Raw genomic sequence first — 19794 nt, 5'->3', positions numbered from 1 at the left:
TAATCTATTTCAAAGTCAAGTAGAAGCAACATTTTCTCCATAATTCACATCCTGTTTATTACACATTGTAGTAAGTTGACCATGTCACATCTAGAGAATTATATATATTGTCCAATGATGTATCTAGTTTCTTCTCAGACATGTGGTATAGGAAAAAGCAAAGTGTACCTTGGCTAAGTCTTTATTGCCCAGGGGCCAAGCAAGTCTTTAAATATATACTCTATTAAGCACACACATCAAGTAGAGAATCCTTTTGGCCCTGATGCAAAAGAAAGTAGTCCTTAAATGTCTTTTGAACACAGACTCACATGTCACATGTATGTGAATGGGTGTGGTTGTGAACACATGTACAAATATATCAAATACAAACACAAACAAGTGCATACACTCACGCATTCATTTGGCAGAACTATTAGGAAAGTATTTCTACATAAGTATAACTAGCACAGAAGCACTGGTTCTAAACCACAGGGAAGGATTGTGTTTTCTTAGATGTTCTCTTTCTGAACCTTCTTTTAGTGACACATTAACCTCTGTACTGTCCACCACAGCACAAACCAGTTTCCCTCGCTTCCTGTTATCTTGCTCCCACTTTAGAGTAAAGCTCAGAGGATGTCAGCGGGACGGGTCTGTTTCGGTGCAAAGGCAACTGGCAAACAGGAAAAGCAACCAGCCTGCTGGTTACAGGTTAGTAAGGACAGCAGAGGAGTTCCTTAGACTGCCCATGGGCAGTTGCTTGAGATCAAAAATTTCTAGGGCAGATCAAATTTATTTTTAAAGACAAGGAGGAGTGTTTCCAGTTTGGCATAAAACAAAAAGAGATCCTGGCTGGATCAGGCAACAGCTGCAGAAATGCTTATGGTCAACAGGGATCTTCTGGTTGTGGAGATGGATGAGGCTGGTGTGTTCGAACACACGCTGGGAACCATAAAGCTCTCCAGAAATAATCTGTGACTGTTGCCAAGGGACTCTCTAGGCAATGTCCATATACCACGTCCTTTTTAAAGTGCTTAAGCAGTTGAATTTTTATTTCAACCACTTTGGATGAAAAACAATCTAAAACATATTGCTTATTTTCTCGTCTTCTTAAATAAAATATGTTGAGCAAAACAGAAGCTTCCTTAAATAATCCAGTATGATCATTATGAACATTAGCTTTCAAAAAATAGGCCAATATGCAATAATTACCATTTGTTGAAAGTTTATTGTTAAGCACTATGCAAAAATAGAGGGTTTAGTCTGTAAAACACCTTGCAAAGTCAGTGTTATGCCTGCCTGTTTACCTATTTTACATATATTTAAACTGAGGCCTAGAAAGTTTAAGTGGCTTGCATGAAGTTAATCACAGTGAATGCTATCCACAGAACTAGAATCCAGGTGGAGCGAAACACAAAATCCATGATTAAAGCCACCAGCATGGAGCTCACAGCGTTGCTCTCAGGACATTGCTCTCAGGGCTATGCTGGTAAGATTGTAACAACCAGTTCTTCAGAAAAAAAAAGTACACACCCACACATTTATTATAAATTTTATTGATATAAAGGATATGTAGTGCAAAAGTTAAAATAATTAAAATATATAATAATCTTTATTACAAATTCCATAAAGGCAATTGACCACCACAGGATACTTTTGCCCATTTTTGTCAGACTTTTACATCTTAGTCAACTATAAAATTTAGAGGAAAATATAGGAGTAAATCTTTGTGGCCTGGAGCAAAGTGGGCACGCAGCAAAGAACTTGTAGACATGAGGCCAAAAACACAATTCATAAAAGAAAAAACATGAGTTGGATTTTCTAAAAAAATTATTTCAAGAGACACAAATACAAAAATGAAAAAATAAGCCATGGGCTGGGAAAATATGTGCAAATCATATATTCCAGAATATAGAAAGAACTCTCAAAACTCAATAGCAGTAAAACAAATACTGCATTAAAAATAGACAAGGATGAATTGGGAGGTTGGGATTGCCATATACACGTTACTACTAAGAAAAAGAATCAAATTGTATACTTTAAAGATATGTAGTTTACTGTATGTCAATTATGTCTCAATAAAAGTTCTTATAAATAAATAAATAAATAAATAAATAAATAAATAACTATTGAAAAAAAGGTATTCCACTTACCATGGAATTTGAAATAAAGGAAGTATTTTGTTTTTTAGTTGGAAAAATAAATAGACAAAAAACGTAGACACTTCACCTAAGAGGATATAGGGATAGCAAATAAGCACGTGAAAAAAAAGATGTTCAGCATGATTAGCCACTAGGGAAATGAAAAGTAAAGCTATAATGAGATACCACTACATACCCTACATACTTGTTAGAATGGCCAAAATTTTAAAAATACTGACAATATCAGGTAGTGACGAAGATGCGGAGCTACTGAAAATCTCATATTGTTACTGGTGGGAAAGCAAAAGGGCACGGAGGCTCTAGAAAACAGTTTGGTATTTTCTTACATAATTAAACGTGCACTTATTACATCAGCAATCCTACTCCTCAGTATTTACTCTAGAGAGATAGAAGCTTATATTCACAAAAAATCTGTATGTGGATATTTATAGTGGCTTTATTCATAATTGCCCCAAACTGTAATCAACTCAAATAGCCTTCAGCAAATGAATAGATAAACCAACTGTGGCACATCCTTGCAATGGAATACTACTCAGTAATAGAAAGGGACAAACTAGTATATGTGTCACAGCATCGGTGTATCGCAAAAGCATTCTGCTGAGTGAAAGAAACCAGTCCCAAAGCATCACATATTGTTCTATTTATATACAATAATCCAAAAAGAGAAAACTTTGGAGTTGGAAGAATAAATCAGTGGCTGCCGGAAATGAGGGGTAGGTGGAGCATATGACTACAAAGAGGTGGCAGGACAATTTTGAGGGGGATGACGGGACTTTTCTGAATCCTGGTTGTTGTGGTGGTTACAGTAATCTATATATGTGCTACAATTCATAGAACTGTAAACTGAAAGGAAAAAAAAGGCAATTTTATTGCATATTAATTTTTTAAAATAATTTAAATTTTAGAAATTAAAATTAAATTAAAATCCATTCCTGTTAAAATCTGACCTGCTGGGCCATACAGACCTACAGCTGCCTACGTGTTCTGAGCCTTGATATTCCACCATGCCTTTACTCGTGAAATAGGGGACACGTAATAACAGATTTATTTCAATTTGGGGCTCTCAGGAATAAAAATCACTAACATGTGAAAATTTTAATCATTTGTTTTGATGCTGTGTGGTTTGGAGGACTGAGGAGAAGTATTAGCCGTGTAATTGACCTCAGGAAAATGTATGAACTGGGCTTTTTGGATCTGGGATCAAGAGCTGTAGTTGCCTGTAGGACTCTGCTTGTCCTAATTATCTCTGGCCTGTATGGCATATTTACTGGGTTAGTGTATCAGTCAGGGTCTAACCACAGATTAGAAACTACTTGAGTATTTAAAAAAGGAGGAATACAAGGCGAGAAAGCAGTTAAGTAAGTGATGGACTCTGGAAAAGCCAAACAAGGTACAACAGGGCAACCCAGAAATTAACAACATTTGGAATCTTCTACCATCCCTAGGCTGGATGGACGGAGGGGAGAGGTAATTTTACTGGCACCCAAAAACTGGGGTCATATGGTGAAAGATGGAACTACAGCAGGCTACTTAGAAAGAACTGGGCCCACCAGCCAAATGCAGCCCTTGGCGGGGGTCCTGCCCAAGGCAGAAAAGGAGGGGGGACATCCCCTGGTTTCTCTCTTTCTCTCTCCATCTATAACCTCCCAGTAATGGCTCTCATTGCCCACACCCACCTAGAAGACAGCTGCTGGAGATACTGAAAAAATCAGCTTGATAAGATCAACCCCTTCCTTCCAAGATAAAGAGCAGATCAAGGGGAAGATAAAGAATGGATTTGTGGGAAAACAGGCCTAGGACCAGCACAGTCAGCCCAAGACGGAGCACAAATAAAAGGGATTCTTGGACCTGATTTTTGGACTCTTCCTCCCTGTAATGGAGGATCTGTAATCAGGCTGGGAAGTTCTCTGTCAATGGCAGTCATGAGTGGGACCTATGCAGTCTGGGAGAGCTTTGCAACAGCACCTTCAAGTTCTCAGCTCTTCCCTGTGGATGACTTCAAGGACAAGGCCCTCTAAGCTGTCTGTAATCCTTCTGTGTTCCCCCACATAAGACAGTCTACTCTCACAACATCTGCCCAGTGTGTTCCAAGTAACAGTTTAGTTTATTCCTTTCCTGTACCACTTGCATTCACACATCTTACAAAGCCATACACGTTTGGTACCTAATGGTCCCCCACAGATTTCTTGTTATAAGGTATCTGTCCCTCTTCTCAGTGTGGGCAGCAGAACCTAGAGTCCCTTGGTCCTCTCACCAACTCTTCTATCATTTTCCCCAGTCATCTTTGATGCCTCTCCTATTACTGTATAACTTTCTTTGAAAATATGAAAACAGTTTCTGTAGAATTCTAAACCTTCCCCCATGGCCCCCTTCTTCCAATAACTCCTGATGGGAATTCCTGTGGGGGGTAGTGTTCTAATCACACGTTGTATAGCAGAAGAAGGGCTTTCTGGTTGTATCAGCTGTGGTTTAGTCATGAGCACAGAGGCTATGCAAGGTATTCCAAGAGAAGGAATTTTCCAGGGGAACTAGTTACAATGGTGTTGGAAGAACTGAAAAACCACACAAAGGCCAGTGAGGCAACAGCTTGAAGCTGCTACCACTCGTAGGACCAGAAGGAGAAAGGGAAGAATTAGTGTTATCGGAGCCCAAGTATCAGAGCCACCCACCGGAGCAGAGGCTTCACAGTAGGAGCAGAGACCAAGGAGACACAGCCACTGCCAGAGATCCTGGCTGAAGCTGAGAGAAAAGGGAAGAAACACCCTGGCTTCCACTTACCCCCGATCTTCAATCTCCCCAGCACCTTTTATTGACTAAACCAAGCCAGAAGCCAGTTGGCAAGAGAATCCAGGAAATGAAATTTACAGAGAAAAGACAGGGAGAGGATTTAAGAGCCAACAAGCAGATGACCCAGTTTACTAGTTATAATATTCATTCTTAAGCTTTCACTTTCTGCTGTCTGCCCCAAAACTTTATTGCTTCTGAAGAGTTGTGTCTTTCTGCTAGTGATTTAAAAGACATCCAGATGCAGGACGTCACAGGACTGGGTGTAGAGCATTGATCTGGTTTTTCATCTGCTGTTAAGTCACTATTTAGCAATCTGTTGTAAACTCTGCCGTCCAACCCTTACCCCTGCGCTGCCACTTCCCACACTCCCCACCCAAATATAACTAAGTACTTATGGTCATAATTTGTGGGAGGGTGCATTGGTGCAAATGTTGACTGTTAACAGGGCATTCATACAATTGATAGCAAAGATTGAGTAAGTTATTGGTACACCTTTCGCTTTTAATGACTGACTGGTCCACCGAGTACTTCCATAGCTGTAGACCCCACTTGCCTTCCACCTTTCTCCTCCAGGATCCTTTCATCATCTTCATTATTCACCTTCATGGGGTCTTCTACACTTCCCCACTGGTTCTAAGCTATGTATGCTTTGTAAGTGATTTATATTTACTGTGAAAGCTTACTAAGTGTTTATGAATTATTAACATGTTTGTGAGAGCCTTAATACATACTTATCTGTATCTCTCTAAGTGTGTATCCTTCACTTCCTTCAAAATGGTGTAACTTTCCCAGATTGAATTTTCTTAACCAGGAGAGGTTATTAAGTTATTCTTGTTTTGCTTCCGTTTCCTGTCTTTTCAGTGTCCTGTTTCCTCTACCGGATTGTGAGTTTCTCTAAGGGTCCCCACTTCCTCAGCACAGAACACTGCATTTAGTGAGCCGTCGACAAATGAGTTCTTTTGGAGATCATGGCTTGATTGACAAACGAGAGGAGAGGGCAGGAGTGGCAGAAGTTAGTGCTAATGACAAAGGTCCCCACCCCAGACCAGCAGGTGCTGCCTGGCACCTCCCCCGCTTCCTACTTTGGCTCAGGATGGAGACCTGAAGGTGCAGGAGCAGCTCTTACAGGGCCCACAACCTCTCTTTTAAGAACTGCCAAAACCATCAACGTGTGTCCATCTCTATTGCTTCCATCCCTGCCCAAGTTGCTCGGATACCTGCAATGGCCTCCTCTCGGTGGTCACAGCGTAGGTTAGTTTTGCATTTTCACGAAAGTGGAATCCTAAAGTGCAAACAATGTTTGTCTGAAATTTGTTGCTTAACATTATGCTTGTGGAATTCACGTCGCTGTGCACAGCCATGTTGCTCCATTGCTTTGGCTTGTTTGAATGGAGTTCCATTTCTTGCAGTCAAGCAAACCTCGACTAAGGGAGATAACGAGGCAGGAAACTGTCCTTCCCAGAGAAACCACAGGCAGGGAGTAAGAAGTCCCTGAGGGGGCCTTCCCTGTTCTTCTCTTGTCAAGCTGGGACATTCCTTTCATATCCAGTGAGCTTCAGAGCAACACTGGGCTCTGCTGAGTGGATTCTGAGCTCCACATGGCAACTGTCTCAGATCCTGGCAGCAGGCCAAAGGATGAAGGGTCTCTCCTTTCATATTTCTTTACCCTATGATTGCTCATATCTGAAAATCTTATGCTTTGCAATCTTCTATCAGCCCAATGCCACACGGTATTAACGCTTTGTGTGCTGCAGTGTTGAGTTGCAAAATTATTTTCTTACAGTATTCTAAAGTACTGACGCCACAAATTTGGGAGAAAGGCAATATTATTTTACCACGTATTTTCATGTAATATCAACAACCCATTTACTGTATCTTTGACAATATTTCCAGGTTTGTGACCACGTTGTAGAATCAAGATGGCTTTTCTGTTTTTTCCTAATTAATTGAGAATTTTGAGCTGAGATAAGAGACCAGGTGAAGCCTGTATGATTGGGGTAAGATTCATCCCATTTTCAGATATATGATTTTGCTTCATAAGAGAATAGTGTGGATGGTGCTTACTTTTAGTATGTAACTACATCCTGTTTTCCCCATTGGTAATAATGTCTCAAAGAGCACAAAGGAATTCAGGAAGGGAACATTTCAGAATTTCAAAAAAAAAAAAAAGACACTAAGTAAATTATTCTTCAGAATAAATCCGAGAGATGGGTTGACATTACCTAAGCCAGTAGAAACTGATGCATGATCGTGCCATGGCATATTTTTCTTAATTTTCTATTGAGCCGTGGTTTTGAAGTTTTGCTTGTTGATTTGCCAGCTTATTCTCCTTTGTCCTGTTGCAGCTCTTCCCATGGAATACCTTGTAGTCCTACTGACTCTTGCCCAGCAACAGGGACAGTTTCTAACCTTAGTTAATGGAACATTTGAGGTTGTTCACCCTGAGAAAGTCAAGCAAAGAAAATGCCTGCAGGAGAACAATAGTGGACTGTCCAGCCTGGGGGCCAAGTAAAGTGGATGTTATTCCACGTCTTCAAAAGTATCCAGATTGGCAAAAGGAACTCACAGCCAGAATTCCCTGCCTTTCCTTCTTGGGAAAATCACATGTAAAGAAAAGACAGCAAAAAGTTAATGGTCGTTTGTCTTTTGGCAGGTAAGAAACCTACTCAGACATCAAGGCATATTCAGACTGGTTGATCCCATGAAGATTGACTCTCTTCCTTGTTGGACTTTTTTCCTTTCCTTCTAACTGCCTTTGTCAGTTCCTCCTCCCCTTCCCTTCCTCACCTCTCTCTGTATTTTTGCCCCTGCCCAGAATACACATACAGGTTTTGTGGAGCTGAAGCTGATATGTTTTCTTAGGGGCCAAGGGAGAGGATGAATTGATCATAAAAATAGCTATAAAGTAAATATTTATTTAAAACAATACTAGGAGATTCCCTGGTGGCGCAGGGGTTGGGAGTCCGCCTACCAATGCAGGGGACATGGGTTCGATCCCTGGTCTGGGAAGATCCCACATGCCGTAGAGCAACTAAGCCCGTGCGCCACAACTACTGAGCCTGTGCTCTAGAGCCTGTGAGTCACAACTACTGCGCCCACGTGCCACAACTACTGAAGCCCATGTGCCGAGAGCCCGTGCTCCACAACAAGAGAAGCCACTGCAATGAGAAACCCGCGCACCACAACGAAGAGTAGCCCCCACTCGCTGCAACTAGAGAAAGCCTGCGCCCAGAAATGAAGCCCCAGTGCAGCCAAAAATAAATAAAATAAATAAATAATAAAAAAAAATCTTAAAAAAAAACAAATACCAAATCACCATAAATTACAAATTCTAGAAAGCTGAAAAAGTCTCAAACATCATACAATCACAAAAAGTGATGCAATGTTTTTTTAATTAACTGTGTTACACTTTTCTTCCCTGCACATTTCGCTACATTCTCTTTACTGCCTCTTCATATGGCAATGGACTTGGTAATATTCTTTCATATAGTTATCGGAAGGATAATTTAGTCTTTAGGCTAGCATGGTTGATCAAAATTTCTTCTTTATTATTGATGAAATGTATGGACCACGCCCTTTGTGCATAGGTACACACATTCTTTCTGGTACTGCCCCAAGGTTGAGCTCTACAAACATAGAAATTCTGATAAATTCTGCTTCAGTTGTTTCCCATCAAAAAAGAAGAAAAAATTACATAGGTGCATTTATCATTGTATATGCTGGAAAACTGGGTGTAATAGGAGAGAACTTGCATTTTGACAAGTTCTCAATGAGAATGGAATCCTCCACTTATAAATTCACCAGCCCACAGACTAGCCTCTGGCTGCCTATAAAGCCCTATTTCTCTTCCAGTGCCCATAAAGCTCCTGTGTCAGGTACCATACACCACAGGACTCATTCATGCTCTGACATGACCTGCGTGGCCTGGGTCCTACACCTTCGTGCCATGACACTTCACAAGCTTACAGAGTGGGCACTGAGAGTGTTTCAGGAAGCCGTTCCTACACTGGGGTGGAAAATGATAACGTATGTGCTTCATTAAAGTGACGGTGAGCCACTTAACTATTTCCCACTAACTTAAAACTAAATAGATCTTCAATTTAACTTTCCCTTATGTAGATTCCCACCCCCCCACGCCCACTCAGCATCACCTAACACAAAGGAGGTGTGATGGAGCAGAAATCAGAGCAAAACGAGACTTGATTATGATTAATATATTATTCTTTGGAAAAATTTGCAAAATCTGGCACAACAGTGTAAGGCAATTATACTCCAACAAAGAGCTAAAAAAAAAAAAAAAAAGACCATATGAACCATTTTTGAGATCTGTCCCAGGGCTTGGAAGGGTGTGAGGGCCTTGACACATAAACTTCCTGGCAAATCTTCCTCTATTCATGATGGCAGTTCTAGGTTTGGTGGGCTGTCTGCTGCTCTTCCAATCCTAGCAGCATGAGGCTTCCAGTCACTGAGAAGTTCCCAGCTCTCACATGGGATGGTGCCAGGTTTCCTGGAGCCCCTATGCTGTCTGGGCAGCTAGGTCTGATCACGCGCAGAGATGGGAATTGGTCCTGGGCTTTCCAGATAGCAGAAGTCTGACTGATGGCCACTGAGGTTGGGGTTTTGGGAATTTGTTTTTTTCAGCCTATGGATGAAGCCTGAGATGTAGGGCCCAGTGTTTGAAGATTAGAGACCTATTTAAACCAACTAATAAAAAGGCTTTTACTGTTCATTTAGCTCCTCAAAGTCTTTGTTTTCTTTACTCATTTCATTGTCTTGCTAAAAGACAGAACTGAAAGTTTGGATCCTGGATTTTTGTTCTGAACTACCTGTCAGAGTTGTGTGTCCCTGAATGACTTCTTAGTACTTCTGAGCCTCAGTTTCATCATTTATAAAGAAAGCGAGTGATCTTGATAGTCTCTTGGTTCTCGTTCCTCAACTAACATCTGAATTTTCTAGGTCTTACTATTATGCCAATTTGACACGTGATATTGTAATCTGTGAGGTTATGTTTTAACCACTAATTTATTTCCACTGAATGTTAATAAACCAAAGCTATTGTCTGTATTATGAACCTGGTACTGCACTGAGTGCTTGATGTGTATAATTTCATACATTCCCCAACAACCCATGCCTTTGGGAAAGTGTATTAATCACTTCTCAGTTACTGTGACAAGCTCTTCCTACAAATATCATGTCACAGACATAAAATACCACATCACGGAACAAAGTGTATGATTAAATCCTTACAACAATCTTAAGAGATGGCTGATATTATTGTCTTCCTTATTTTAGAGAAGAGGAAACTGAGATGCAGGAAGTTTAAGTGATACTGTGTCGCAGTCATACAGCTGGTTAGTGCTACCATCATTGCCACAGATCATGTCCCAGATGAGAATCATTAAATGATGTACCTGAGATTAGGCCGCTCCTAGATCGCAGAGATAGAAACAGAAGCACATTGCCTCTAGGTAATGGTGATGTAAAAAAACCTCACCAACTTGAGGTCATTTCTGTTTGCCAAACAGTGTTGGCAATTATTATTCCAAGAGAAAAACTTTTTTCTCAAGATTGTGTAAAAAGCTAGGAAATAAAAACTTGATTTTTTGGAGTAATCAATTGTTGAATCTGGTTTTATTTGGCAGTGTTTAAAAGAACTTTTAAGCAAAATTCTGGATAAAACTGCTCTCCTGGCATCAAATATGGAAGAAATGGTGCAGGCTGCTCCCTGCATGACAGGCGTCCTCTGCTAGCTTAAGCAGGATTTATCACAGTGCCCCACCAGGTGGCGCTCTAGTGAAGACGGCTCTCTAAAGCTCTCCATCCCCAAGACTTTAACTTGGAAGACTTTTGAGTAGGTGAAGTGGTTGCTCCTGAGAAAGAAGCTGCCCAGTCAAAGGGATACGGTTGCCCATCTTGCCAATAGGGCACAGCCCACAGACAGAGGAAAGTCCATGAATAGCAACCCTAAGACAAAGGACAATGGTCTCTGAAAAAGCAAGCCCCAAAACATCTTCTAAGAAAGTGTTAGGACTAGTCTTGGGTAAATCCTGAGGGACCAGAATCCAGATTTGGAGCTTGTGTCTCTGCCACTAAATTGTGGCTCTTTGGAGAATTACATGTTTCTTTGGACTGTAGTGTCCTCATCTATAAAACCTGTGTGTGTTGGGGGTGGGGGGTAAGATCACGTCAGAGTTCTTCAAGAGGGGGTCATGGGCCCAGCTGAAGGAGTCTGTGACCCAACCTCCTGAAGTCTTGTGAAAAATTGTGCATGCATTTTTTTTCTCTGTTGCTTTCAGCAGATTCTAATCAGAGGCAGTGAGTCCCCAGATGTAAACAACATCTGGATTAGGTAATTTCTAAGGTCTCCTCTAGCTTCGGTATTCTACGATGCTCTAGTTTTTCTGGGAAGGAACCTATGGCTATCAAGTTAATTGGATTAAGCTCCTGGCCAAGGCCCAGCTGCATCCTTTCTTAGGCGCTGTCTAATGGTTTTGTTGGGGTAGTCACACCTAGGTTCAAGGAGTCCTGCGACACCCTCTTTGGAAGATCAGGTGGCACATCATGTGACTGACATGGTTCATTAGGGAGCAGTGGCCAGCACAGATCAGAGGAACTGTGAGAGCAACACGCCAGACCCCACAGGAGTTTAGTAGTAGAAGTAGGTGCTAATTAACACCCTCTGAACGAACAGGATATGCATTTTTTGGGAGTGGGTAAGACTTTCTGGTTAGACAAGCTCCAAATTCTTTGGCCTACTTAGAAGGCAGTGCCAATTCCGTCATCAAGGATGAGATTTTGTTTCCTGATGGCACCTGCTCAGCCAAGAAGGAAGGCCCATCAAAGAGGTGGGACTATTATTTTCAGAGACATTGTCATGCAAATAAGGGCTTCTTCCAAAACCAGCTGCAACCAAGGGAGTGTCACTGTTCCACATTTCTGGCTCAGAAAAAAATATCTCTTAAGTCTTTTTTACAGGAGTAGGTTTGGTAGCTGAGTAATGTAATTATGTGGATTACCAACAGAAACTGAGATTTCAACCTGTCCTAGATATACACTACTTGTGAAGGGAGGGGCTTGGAGAAGAAGGCAGGAATAGTGATTGGGAATACAGCCAATGGGGAACCCCGTTATTGAACAGGGGACACTGTCCATGCATTGCATCCACAGGAGAGCTATTTGGAGATGCTGGGAGTCGAGATTAGTTCTTGAGGAGAGGATCCGTCTCAGTGTCAATGTTTCTGTTCTTTTCTATGAGAAGGCCAATGAAAAAATCAACCTTTCTACTTATCACTCTTCTGCGATTTGAATTTTGCTTCCTTTCTTTCTTGTTCCTTCTGCTTCTTTCTCTCTTTCCTTTCCTTGGTATGATGTATGCTAGTTCCAGGAGGTTGGGGTGAAAGTAAGATGCATAGAAGGAAGGAGGAAAGAAAAGAAAAAGAACAGTGTACTAGTTTCCTTGACTATTTGTCCCAGGAAATACACTAGCAGGGCACAAATCTTCCTGCTCTGCCGTCATGCCTACCTGTAAGAGAAGGAGCTTGCTACGCATCTCAAGGAAACTAGGCTTAGCCAGTGAGGCCGCTTGGCCTGAGAAGGTGATAATACTTTCAGCGATGCGTAAAGGGAATGGAGATAATGATCAGGCCCTTTTTCTAGACGGAGCCCTTTTATATTCCCCCACCATGTTGTCAGTGAGTGGACCTGGTCATGAAAGGTCACGTTGGATTCAGGTAAAGGAAATACAGTGAGCGAAGAAAGATAGATGCTCCAGAGTGGGAAGGGCATCCTCGTGCCATAGGATGTTCTATGTGAAGGCTTGAGACCGATGTTTGGAGGGAAGAGAAAGAGTTAACTTCTTAGCTTACTTCTAGCCTAAGCCTTTAGTAAAGAGGACAAATGAAATCTTTAAGACTCAGACAAAGGCAAGTTCAACTCTCCAGTGACCCAGAGGCCTCATAGAAATAGAAAGTGTATTTGTCCTTTGTCCCATAGGTCCTTCAAGAAAATGTTCCTTGACGCATTTATCACAGCTTATAAGCATGTATTTATTTATTGTCTACCTCTCCCATTACACTCTTGGTTTCCTGAGGATGGAACTCTGACTATTTGATCACCACTGAATTCCCAATGACTTGCAAACCGGCACGTGGGAGGCACTCAAAATTATGTGTCGAATGAATAAAAAGGTGAATGAATGAGATGAATCTAGCATGGAAGTTAGCAGCTGAGAGGGGACTCAGGGATTTTTTTTTTCATTGTGTTTAAATGGGAGACATGAATAACTGACCATCTTCTTCTCTCTACCACATATTTTATTGTTCTATATCATTGTATAAACATTCTCACAGCATTTTTTGTTTACAGAGGCAGAGAGGGACTTCCCTGGTGGTCCAGTGGTTAAGACTCTGTGCTTCCAGTGCACGGGGTGCAGGTTCGATCCCCGGTTGGAGAACTAAGATCCCACATGCCACGTGGTATGGCCAAAAAATAAAAATAAAAATAGAGGCAGAGAATGAGTGGTAGTAGTTTATGGTTATCCTAGATAGACTGATTGATGCTTTCATTTTTCAAATCAACCTTTTGGCTTTTCCTGTTAAGGCGATTTTCCTAAGTTGATGAAGAATGTTTGAACCCCTCTCTATGTGTGATGGGAGGACAGATAGGAAAGGCCCAGGCTAAGGTCCTATCAACTCTCCAGGAGCTCATGGTCTAGAAGGGGAGATCATTGATGGGGCAATTCTGAGAGCTCCGCTTAGGTTTCAGGGAACTCCAGGGACACACAGAAAGATACTGCACTTACACAGAAGTGGCTTCCGTGAGGACACTGGGGAGGAAAAGAAAGGCAAAGAATGCTGTGAAACAAGGGAAGGGTCAGCTCAAAAGGAGGAGAAATGCTTCCACCTTGAGAGCAGGTAGAGAGTGGATTGGAGAAGAAGCTGAAGACAGGGAGGCGAGTTAGGCAACCTCTACAATAAAGCAGTGGTAGAGATGGAGGCCCACACAAGGCAGGGTGTGGCAGTGGTGATGAGGCCAGATAGCATTTGGAGGAAAGAGGATTGAGAGTAGACTGGTGAGGAGATGCATTTTAAGGATGATGGAGAAATAGGAGCCTGTGGAGAAGAGACTGAAAAGGAACATCTGTAGTGGTGAGAAAACCAGGAAAGGGGGAACTGGGAAGCTAAATTAGTGAAGTCTAAACAAGAGGGTGTGATTGGTAGTGTCAGATGTTGGTGACTTTGGCAGAAACAAGAGTAATGGTGAATGGGGACAGATCACAGGTGAGAGAGGAGTGAAGTGCCGATGACTTTTTCTAGATACTGCACTAAGAAGCAAAAAGGGAGAGAGGTAACATGATAGACAGAGGGAGATGTAGGACCAAGGTATGACTTTTAGATGGAAGAGTATTTTTTGTTTGTATAGAAAACAAAAGAGGAACTATCCAGTGCAAAGGGAGAAACAGAAGACAGAGGAGACAGGGTACCGTTTCTAAATACCTTCATGATCATCTTCAATGCCTCTTCTCTCTGAAGTACTTTTAGATTCTCCTGCTAAAACTAATCCTAAATTGGATGGCAAGCCTCAGATAGCATCTAACCAAATCTGATTTGTCATTCCCACTTAGCAGCTTCTGATTGCATTACTTTGTCTCTTCATTCAAGGATTCTGAATCTGATGTTCACAGACCCTCAAGGGGTCCATAGATAGAGTTATACTTTAATATAATTAATTTTCTTTATGATCACATGTATTTTGTTTTATGCTTTTGAAAACGTTAATCCCCAGTCTGCCAAGGAAATCCATGGTACAAGGATGCTTTAAATGGTACCCATGACCAGTATGGTATCTAGAAGCTAACATCTTTCTTTTGCCTCATTTTGATGACCCATTCACCTCCTCTGTTTCAGATTGACTGAAAAATTGATAGGTTGGAAATGTCTTATGCTAGCAGTCCTCCAACGTATGAGAATCGGCTTGAGAAGGAGACCAAAAGCACATATTTTGAAATCCCACCCCTCGTGAGCCTGATTTAGTACATTTAAGAAGATCAAGAGGGACTTCCCTGGTGGTGCAGTGGTTAAGAATCCGCCTGCCAATTCAGGGGACAAGGGTCCGATCCCTGGTCTGGGAAGATTCCACATGCCATAGAGCAAAAATGCCTGCGTGCCACAACTACTTAGCCTGTGCTCTAGAGCCCATGAGCCACAACTGCTGAGCCCATGAGCCACGACTACTGAACCCATGTGCCACAATACTGAAGCCTGTGCGCCTAGAGCCCATGCTCCACAACCAGAGAAGCCACTGCAATGAGAAGCCCGTGCACAGCAAAGAAGACCCAATGCAGCCAAAAATAAGTAAATAAAATAAATTAATTAATTACAAAAAAAGAAGATCAAGACTTTGCAATTTCATAACCAGCTCCTCAGTTAATTTTGCTGCAGGTGGCCTCTGGACAACACGAGGGAATGTACTGCATACCTTTCCCTGGTTTTTCCTTTTTCAAGTGTCCTAAATATGCTTTAATTCTATCACACATTTTCAGTGACTTTGGGAAATGCCAAGTCCTCAAAATTAAACCTTTTCCTAATTTCCAAAGGAACGCTGCCATCTCTAATACTTATGCGTGAACAAACCAACCTCCACTGGTATCCGTGTGAGTGTTGAAAGAGGCTCATCGTATCGTAGTCACAGAACAACATGCAAGTCACTGCAAAAGTGGGAGGGGCCAGGTGTACGGAGCCTTGCAAGATGGAAGAAAAAGGGAAGAGCATTCTTTGAGAGGTGTAGAGTTTCAAACTTTCGAAATTAACAACGTGTGTAAATACAGGAAATGGGTTTAAGAGAAGACAAAATATAGTAGATAATGATGCAGCCAGGAAAAAAACCTAAACAATACAGTTGGCGTGTTTTTCCTGTGAAAGAGCCACAAAATAGACTAAGAACTTCCTGTAATACCAGGCAGACTTTCCAGAGGGTTGCTCAAAATTTCAGGTGATGCTAAGGAGCATGATGTGTAAAGTTGTCTCAGGAGGAGGGCAGCTCAGAATTGCAGCACTCTGACAAGACTAGTTTCAGCTTCAACCAGTGGATGACTTTGCTAGGCCTGATGAGTATTTCCAAGGGACAGTGGGGCCACTAGTCTTCTTGGTCTGGGAAAACCTGGAGTGGGGCTTCGCGTTCCTATCTTTCTGAGTTGAGGAAGGAACTCATCCTTCATCTCCAAGTCAATAGTCCAGGCTGGCTTCTATTCCCAGGGATGTCAAGTTCCTGCCAACAAAGCTGAAACAATATTTCAGCACTTTGCAGCAAATTGAGGAATTTTTAAACCAGGTTTAGAAGTAGAGTTAACAGGACAGAGGAAGTAAAAGACATAAGATCTGTCTACAGCATCTGCCTTTAAATGAAAGCCCATACTCCAGTTGTGAAATGAGTTGTCTCTGCATCTTTCGACTTCTCAATAATCTTGTGTTTCAGTACACTTGCAAAGGGATGTCAGATGCCAGAGCTAACATGGAGCCGTCCATGATCCTTCTGGTTCTCCAAACAATGTCTGCTTAATGGTGCTCACTGAGTCTTTTGATTGATAGGTACTTGAAAGCAACTTTTACATTTATTGGGAATAAAGTAATTAATAAAACATGGTATTCTACTTCCCCAGATCCAGCAAAACCATTTTGCTGTAATGACAACCACTAGTGCCCAGCAGCCATCAGTTAAAAAACATCAGCCAACAGATGGCAAGATGAAACAAGATACTTTTCTGCACATTTCTCTGATCTGATATTTCAACATCATATTCCAGATCATCATGTTGACATGTTTTTTATCCTATCAGATACTGGATGTAATTATTCATGAAGTATGTTTGGACTGACATGCTTACCTGCATCTGTGGACAAGGGAAAGTTGTGTGCAGGATATAGTCTTCCTATGTTCTTAGCACACGCAGGGCTCACTTTTAATGACACATTTAAAAAAATAATGTGTCCACCCTTCTTGTCCACCTTTTCTTCTTGCTCACAGAACCCTGCCCTTATTATAGACATGGAAAATGCCAGACACTTTCCTTCCCAGCCTTACTTGCAGGTAGTCTAAGGGCACGTGATCATACACTGGCCATCGGGAGCTGAGAAAGAAGTCTGTTCAGAAGATCGCTGAGAAACAATTTTCTTCTTTTCTTTAAGTGAATTTTTATTGGAGGATAGTTGATTTACAATGTTGTATTAGTTTCTGCTGTACACCAAGGTGAGTCTGTTATGAACACACACATATAACCACTGTTTTTCAGATTCTTTTTGCATATAGGTCATTATGGAGTATTGAGTACAGTTCCCTGTGCTATACACTAGGTCCTTATTAGTTATCTATTTTATATGTAGTAGTGTTTATATGTCAATCCCAAGCTCCTAATTTATCCCTCCTCCCCTTTTCCCCCTTGGTAACTGTAAGTTTGTTTTCTACATCTGTGATTCTATTTCCGTTTAGTAAATAAGTTCATTTGTACCATATTTTTGGATTCCACATACAAAGGATATCGTATGATATCTGTCTTTCTCTATCTGACTTATTTCACTCAGTATGGCAATCTCCAGGTCCATCCATGTTGCTGCATATGGTATCTTTTCCTTCTTCTTTATGGCAGAGTAATATTCCATTGTATATATGTACCACATCTTTATCCATTTATCTGTTGATGGGCATTTAGGTTGCTTCCACAATTCTCTTTAATAAGACTGATGTTTGAGAAGTGATCTCTTCTCTCTATATTTACTGGCTTTAAACTCAGTTGTTTGAGGATGAGTGCTCATGATTACAACCTTCTTGTGATGATGAGGGAAAAACCAAGAGCCTGACCATGAAGTTGACTCAGTGCCCTGACATGGTCGAGCTACCCAATTAACCCACTCTGGAAACACACACCTCTGGGTGTCTTTTTTTTTTTTTTATTTTTTTAAGATTTTTTTTCTTTTGATGTGGACCATTTTTAAAGTCTTTATTGAATTTGTTACAATATTGCTTTTGTTTTACATTTTGGTTTTTTGGCCACAAGGCATGTGGGATATCAGCTCCCCGTCCAGGGATCAAACCCACATCCCTGCATTGGAAGGCGAAGTCTTTACCACTGGACCCCCAGGGAAGTCCCCATCTCTGGGCATCTTATTAATGTCAGTTTGGTATTCTGTTACTTGCAGTCAAAATCTTCCTACCAACGCAATTGTATCATCTAGCTATTAGGGCTAGTTTTCTTTCCTTCATTCATTTAATGAATGTTCGCTGAGTATCTGCTAAAGGTTAGGCATGAAGCCATCACGGTGAGTGTAATAGACATTGTTTCTGCACTTCTGGGGATTCCAGTCTAAATACTGATTAGAGGTTATAACACATAATACTCAGCTTGATTTTATTGGGCATTTAGGGTCAGAGAAGGCCCCTTAGAGGAAGTGATGTTTGAGCTGCTCTCCGAAGAATGAGAGGGAGCTCACCAGGTGAAGAGGGTTTTCTAATTGTGCTTTCACAAATTAATTAATTTAAAAAGTGATCTCCTAGAAGCCAGTGAGGTCAAGCAATGGAATCAAAGAGGAAAGAAGAGTCCCCGGTTGTCACACGGGGCAGCTACTGTCTCTGGAATCAGGGTGGGTCAGAGGGCAGGGTTCCTGTGGACCCTTGGCCTGACCCTCCTACATGGGGCCTCCACACACCTTATTGTGATCATTTTTATAAATAGAAAACATCGTAGTGTTTGTGGTAGTTGAGGTCAGAGACACCAGTTTTCATTTGCTCGTTGCGCTCATTATAAATGATCTAATAAATTATCCCTTTCGGCTAAGAATTTCCATAATTGCTTTCAGCCTGAGGGCACTTTTTTGTTTGTTTTTAAACATTCAGCCATTTTGATTTATGTGAATGTGAAAATATCTACATTTTTTTCTGCTTTTAATCCAATCTACAGAATACTATTTAGCACAAGGAAAACTCCAAAATAGCTGAATCTTTCCACTTATTTAGATTTCACCAAAGAGTCCCCAGGGTAGAATGAAAACATCTCTGAGCTGGGGTAATTTTACAAAAACTGCTTAGAGCTCAACAGCTATTTCTGTACTTTCGGAATTCTGTAAACATATGGGGGAAAATCTGTCCACAGTTATGCCGGAGCAGTGCCCGGGCCCTGAATTCTCCTATCGTTTCATTGTTGGGAAAGGCTAAAGCCAGAGATTCAGTGTCTGTGTTAGAAGGGCCCTGGGGATTTTTCACGTTTCTGCTTCTGCCTGTGAGACAAGGTCTCCTGTCTTTTCCTCCTTGAGAAATCACATTGCTTTCTTCCTTTTCCTCCCTCTTCCCTCCCTTCCTCCCTGTCTCCCCCAACTCCTTTTCTTCATTCCCTCCTTTCTTCCTCCCCTCTTCTTTCCTCTCTTCCTCCATTTTCCTTTTTTCCGCCCTTTCCTTCCTTATTTCATTTCCAGATATTTGTCTGATTTCCACTAACCCTGGTATTACATTCTCCTCTGCTTGGGCATCACCTTGATGTGTCATAGGCCAAGTATATTGTTTTTTTAGGTGGTAATAGAATACTTTCTATTTACATCAAAAGGCGTTGTCATGATTAATGGCAGGAAGGATTTTGGTTTGTGGGTGAGGAGAGGGAATGCAGAGAGGGAAGTCTGTCTTCATTCTCAAAGACAGGAGTATTTCTGCAGTAAAATACTCCTTCTCGTGTGCGTCAGGGTCCCAATGTGATGACAACTCCAGAATTGCAGCAGCTTTTCCCTTTTGGACCAGGGCATGCATGTCACAGGGCCCTTCCGTGCGACCTCACATTTACACTTTCTGTGTTTCAATGAGTTTATAAATTAGTCTTTTGACATTTTATCTA

The sequence above is a fragment of the Hippopotamus amphibius genome, chromosome 12 (genome assembly GCF_030028045.1).
Source record: "Hippopotamus amphibius kiboko isolate mHipAmp2 chromosome 12, mHipAmp2.hap2, whole genome shotgun sequence".
NCBI classification, from domain to species: Eukaryota; Metazoa; Chordata; class Mammalia; order Artiodactyla; family Hippopotamidae; genus Hippopotamus; species Hippopotamus amphibius.
This window is presented reverse-complemented; position numbering follows the sequence as displayed.